Source organism: Peromyscus maniculatus, chromosome 2 (assembly GCF_049852395.1).
Source record: "Peromyscus maniculatus bairdii isolate BWxNUB_F1_BW_parent chromosome 2, HU_Pman_BW_mat_3.1, whole genome shotgun sequence".
NCBI classification, from domain to species: Eukaryota; Metazoa; Chordata; class Mammalia; order Rodentia; family Cricetidae; genus Peromyscus; species Peromyscus maniculatus.
In genome coordinates, this window is record NC_134853.1 from 20245036 (window position 1) to 20251672 (window position 6637).

At 37.5% G+C, this 6637-nt stretch overlaps 1 pseudogene; it reads right to left on the bottom strand.

Moving 5' to 3' along the window:
• Positions 1–923: 923 nt before the first annotated feature.
• LOC121827727 (U6 spliceosomal RNA) lies at positions 924–1016 on the bottom strand (annotated as a pseudogene).
• Between the last annotated feature and the right edge of the window lie 5621 nt (positions 1017–6637).

Here is a 6637-nt window from a genome sequence, read left to right on the forward strand (position 1 = left end):
CCTCAGTGAAGAACTCTATCAGCAGGCTCGGTTTAAATACCTGTGTTCATTCTTACGTAAAACCCTGTCTTAGAATTGGGAATACTGATTAAAGAGGTATGTATACTCCATGTATAAAAACTTACTAAAAAGATATGCATGCATCTTCACGCCAAAACACATGTACTCATTTGTTCAAAAAGCCAGTGGTAGTAGGCAAATGAAGATATGTCATAATGAATACCCAGGAAAGAAATTTAATTGTTGAGCGGATAACAAAACAGATACATTTATGTTCATTTAAGCAAGTGCTTAGAAAAAGTGTTTAGAGAACTTCTGACTTCAGCTCTGACAAGTAGGGTGGTAAATGGTCATCACTTCTGTCTTTGAAATAAGGAAATAGTTAACCAAACTCAAAATCAAATTTTCCTTTACTCCTAAAGAAAATGGACTTACAAACAAAACCACCATCTCAAAAACAAGAGACAGAGAGACAGAGACACAGAGAGACAAACAGAGAGAGATACAGGCAGACGAAGACAAACATGGATAGACGGATTCTGAATGTGAGTCATAGCAAAGACTGATCAGCTTTTATGAGCAGAAACTTCTGGAGTTACAATCTGGTGGACACACTGTGCAGTAAGTTACATGGAATAATTGCTTAAAGCTGACTATCATATGATAAGTGTGAGACCTGTTGACCAGTCAGTGGAACCCCATTTTTTAAGATTTCTACTTTAGTAACCTTAACAAGTTTTCAAGATGCCTATTTATGAAAACTTCCCATGTTTTAGGCAGAGAAGAAAAAAAAGGGGTGTTTTTTTTTTAATTTGACTAGTGCAATCTCCTTAGAAAAGCCCACAAATAATGATTGCAAGGCCTTAGATAGCAGTGTGAAGGGCAATTAGTCAATCTAGCCTCTTCTAGTTTTTTTTTTTTTAAATAATATGGAATATGTGTCATCCTCCTGCAGGAGGCATGCCTGTCTTCTCTATATCATTCCATTTTGGTATATGTACTAACAAAACAAGCACTTCTTCTAGGTTTTCTACTTCACTTAGAAGAGGGAAAAAATGTGAAATGCATTTCGAGTCAGTCTGTGGACCCACAAAAAGTGTGACATTTAATCATGACACCATGCAAGTTCTCAAATTTTACAACCCATCAACAGAATAGATTGAAAACTATGATCCAATTTTATGCTGTATATAAGAAATCTATTTAAATGTAAAGACATAGAAACCAAAGTAATTGTATAGAGAAAATGTAACTGTAACATCAGTAAGAACTCAGGATCAAGTAAATGATTTCAGGCAGAAAACTTCACAGCAAGGGAACTTATAAAAGAAGGATATTGCATAAGTCTAGTTTGACAAACGTGCATTGCAACCCTGAACATGTAGGGCCAAACCATGAAAAGACAGAGTAAACTAAAATGTACATTACTAAGCAAAAGAAGCCACTGGAAGTAGCAACATGTTCTGTGACACACTTGGAGGACACTCTGACAACAGGAAGCAGTGGAGGAAATGAAATCACTGCTGTGCAGTGGATTGGTGGAGAGGCTCATGGAGGAAGGGAAAGATGCATAGAGTTGCAGGCAGTATTTGGGGGCAGTGAAAATATTCTGTGTGACACTATGCTCTTTACAGGTCTCTAAACTCAAAATGTGTAATACCTAGCAATAACATGACTGTACATCATAGGTCTTGATTATGATAGACTATGTTAGATTAATGAATTATAGCAAACATACCATTCTGGAGAAGAATGTTGACAGTGGAAGAGAATTTTTAAATGTGAGGGCAGGAGACACATGGGGAATGTCTGCATCTGCTTCTCAATTTTGCAGTAAATCTAAAACTACTTTTAAAAACACTGTGAAAAAACATAAGGCGGTAGGCCTTCCCCAGGGAAAAGACCAGTCATTACTAGTCTAGTCTTAAGTGGTCAGCCCTGAAAACATAGATATAAATAACATTATACAACCTGAATAGGTTATTTTTAGGAATATAAATATAATATATTCATATATTATATATACATTTATACATAATATACAATATACATAATATGTTATATTGTATTACAGAACACACACACACATATATATAATGCATACATATAATGCAATACAATTAGTAAGAAAAGATACCATGAATTTGAAGGATTGTGGGAGGAGAATATGGGAAGTTTGGAAGGAGAAAAAGGAAGAGATAAATATAATTATATAATAATCTTAAACATAAAATTAAAAAAAAACAAGTTAATTTTGTCTTATATCAACAATGAAGAATTGAAATTGAAAATCTAAATCAAATAGATTACTACTTGAAAGCAAAAGAATGAAAAGATTCAAGGGTAAGTGTGAACAAATGCATAGAGTCTATATATAAAAATCCTAGGAACTCTAATGAAAGAAATCAAGTAAAATTTTAATAAATGTCAATTATCACTGAAAACTATGAGGTTTTACTTCCATTTTTTTCTGTCACTATGAACCACACCTGAGAACTCGATGTAGAAAAAAGGGGTTTGGCTTACAGCGGAGGTCTCCAGCGCATAAATGATTGGCTTTGCTGCATTGTGCCTATGGTGAAGCAGCACAAGATAGTGTGATGTGGGGATAGAAGAAATGGATGCTCCAACCACTAACATAATTTTGCAAAGTATGGTTTAACACTAAAATATATCTTTCAATTAGAAACCCTAACATGAAAATTGAAGAATATGACATGTGGGAAAAATCTTTCCTTGAATTAAAGATTAAATTTGATAATCTGCCAAAATAAACAAAAGCATGCAGAGATTGTTGTTTTAAATACTAACTTAATAGAGTTCTGACTCTGGTCCCCTGAGCCCTCCCACAAGGCTTCATCTCCTTCTCTCATCACCGACACCAAGCATCAGCCAGCTCCATCACAGCTCCATCACACCTTATGATTATTTTTTTATACTTCTTATCTTACATTGCATTTTAATTTTGTGCCTGCAGTTTTGTTTCCTACCCAGATCACAATTCCAGGAGAACAGAGACACAATCTTTTTATTTATTTTGCATCCTCAATATTTAGCCTAATATAAGATTCACTAAGAATGTTTTCTAAAAGTTAACTGATGGAAATGAATGACTTTGTAACAAAATACTCTGATATATTTTAATAGTTTGTTAGAAATTACCATAATTCTCAACAATTCAGAATAAATACAAGTTAACACTTAATCTCTTCTGGCTCTTACACTATTTCTGTCTTCTCTTCCCCAGGGTTCCCTGAGCCCTAAGGGGGAGGGATTTGATGAAATCATCTCATTTAGGATTGTTTCAGGTCCTCTTACTCTCTGAATAATGCTGGGCAGTGGATCTCTGTATTTGTTCCCATCTGCTGGAGGAGGAAGTTCCTCTGCTGATGGCTGACCAAGCCCTGATCTATGAACATAGCAGAATGTCATTGGAAGTCATTTTCTTGCATTGTTTTGTTGTTGTTTGTTTGTTTTAGAACAATAGTATTTGGTTTTACTCTAGGTCCCTATTCTGTCTCAGGATCTTGCTCCCCCAAGTGGTATGGACTATGGGCTCATCTAATGGAGTGGGTCTTCAGTCAAGTCAGATATCCGGTGATTACTGCCACAAAATTCATGCCGCCCTTGCACTAACGCATCTTGCAGGCAGGACACCTAATGCTGCCTCAGAGAGCCGACCTCCAAGGCAGCACAGGGTTTGAAAGGAAGCCATGGCATTGACGGAGCCACTACTTTTCTACCTGAGGTTTTTAGGGGAAAAGACACTCACACACTCTCCTGATGGTTCCTTCCTTTATTCTCTCATGTCGTTCTCCCTCTTGTTTCCTTTCTCTCCATCACTTAAATACCCCAACAGAATCTTTTCAGCAATATAGGAGTCGTAAAGGGGTTATGTGCCATTTCTCAAGTGAATAATTATGGATTAAAAACATGTCTCAGGCAGGGGAAAGACAAATCAAACTATCCCAGGATTATGTAAACATTTTGAACTAACATTATGTAATTAAAAGTCCTATGTTCTGCATTCTCCTAGATTTCAGAGTTGCCTGGTGAGTGCTGGATTTTGGACAAAGAGATATTGGGGTGTTATAGATTCTCCAGTTCAGGCTCAGGCACTGTGTATCTGTTCGTATCTACTTAGCTGGCACTTTCCATGATACTTATGACTCCATAACACTTAAATCTTAAAATAATATATTTTCTGCCCTGTGTGTAACTTCAGCCTATCCAAGGAATCCCGTAGTCCTCGTTTTGGGGCTACAGAGTTAAATGATTTCTGTGTTCCTGACAAGTCAGAATTTATTTTCACAAATTGAGGTCAGGAATGGGTACAAGGAATTAATCATTCACAAGTTAGCAATAATTGGGCTGTTTTGTATTCATGACCCTAGCTAATGTATCAGATAACTTAGCTATTTGTCCTTGTGGATTTTCTGGGATAGTTTAACTTAAAAAAATAATGAGCAAGGCCTCTGGTCTAATCTACAGCTATTTTGAAGCTTTGTTTCACCTAATGGTACACAAGAAACCTGTGACTTCATTTCTCCACACTAAGATTAAAGGAATTTGATCCAGTCTGGCTTCTGGATTCAAATGTTTTCCTAAATCATACATCTGAGCTGTATGATCTAAAGCAGCTCCTAAGTAATACTTATAGGCCTCATGGAACTCATCGGTCTTAGCTACGTATCCAAGTATTTATTTTTATTCATCAAAACTCTATTAGACAATACAGCTTAAGAAGGAATCATCTTCCTGACAATCCACAGATACAAATGCCCAGTAGATCAGGATGTTCTCAGAAAAATAAACACTCTACAATATAGGCAGTGTGGGATTCCCCACATATGCCATGTCAGATGCCAAAGAAAAGATTGTAGCAGCAACATATAAAGAATCAAAAGATGTTCTGGAGTAAGTAGTCTCAAGGCTTTGCTTTAACAAGATTGAGCCATCAGAGAGTTTTCCTCTGATGGACTGACACCTTGAATTTCAATTCTTCTGATATGGCTACTGGCTATCAGCAGACACCATTGTCCAGCCTATTTGGTGTTCTATATGCTTCTTGTATCTTTATAAGCATCTGCATCTTTAGGTTATGGAGATTTTCATTCATTATTTTCTTGAAAATATTTTCTGTACTTTGACCTTAATTTCTCCTTTTCCCTATATTTCTATAATTCTTTGACTTGGTCTCTTTTTTTTTCTATTGTACTTATTTTTTAAATTAGTTAATTAATTTTCCCAGCCCCATTGCCTCTCTTCCCAGTCCCTCCCCTCAAATTCCTCTGTTCCCTGCCCTGACATCCACTCCTCCTCTTTTCTCTTAAGAAAAGGGCAGGCATCTCATGTATATCAGCCATCCATGGAATATCAACTTGCAGTAAGGCTAGGAACCACTTCTTTTATGGCTGGATGAGGCAACCCAAAATGAGGAGAAGGGTCCCAAAAGCAGGCAACAGTCAGAGACAGCTACTGCTCCACTGTTAGAAGTCCCACAAGAAGACCAAGCTACATAAGTGTAACTCATTCTGAGGGCCTAGGTCAGTCCCATGAATGACCTCTGGGTGGTGGTTCAGTCTCTTTCAGCCACTATCAGCTGAGGTTAGTTAATTCTATGGGTTTTCTTGTATTGTCCTTGACCACTCTGGTTCCCATAATCCTTCATCCCTCCCTTCCAAAGGATGCCATGAGGTCTTTCTAATGTTTGGCTATGAGTCTCTATCTATTTCCATTAGTTGCTGGTTAAAGCCTCTCTGCTGAAAATTGGGCTGGGTACGGATCTATGAGTATAGCAGAATACCATTAGAAATCCTTTCATTGATTTTTTTGCCAGTCATGTTTGTTTCTATCCTAGGTCTCTGGGCTGTCCAGCCTCTGGATCCTGGCCCTCCAGGCACTGTCAGGTGTGGGCTCACTTTCATGGTATGTGTCTCAAGCTGGACCAGTCATTGCTTGGCCACACCCATAATTTCTGTGCCACCTTCTAACCCAGTGTATCTTGTAGGCAGGACAAATTGCAAATCAATGGCTATGTGGCTAGATTGGAGTCCCAATCCCTCCAATAGAAGTATTGCTTGTGAGTCTTAGGTATGTCACTCTCATAGATTCCTGGAAGTTTCTCTTTCAGTAGGTTTCTAGCTCATTCCAGAGATCCTCTGACTCCAATTGTCTTTCACAATACTCTCTCATTCCATCCTCCCACAACCTGCTGCCTCCTGTTCCCATGACCACTCCACATCCAGACCCCTCCCCCATCCAACTCTGATGTCTATTCTATTTTCCCTTCACAGAAAGATTTATGTATCCTCCACTGTTAACTTCTCTGAGTCTGCAGATTGCAGTATGGCTATCCTTTACTTTGCAGCTAATATCGACTTATTTGTGTGTATGTCCCATGTTCATTTTTCTAGGCCTGGGTTACCTCATTCAGGATGATTTTTTTCTAGTTCTATTCATTTTGCTGCAAATTTTATGAAGCCATTTTTTTTTAAACAGCTGAGTTAAATTCCATGGTGTAAATGTATCACATTTTCTTTATCCATTCTTCAGTTGTGGGAATTCTCCATTGTTTCCAGGTTATGACAATTATGAATAAAACATTTATGAACATAGGTGAGTATCTTTGTGGTAT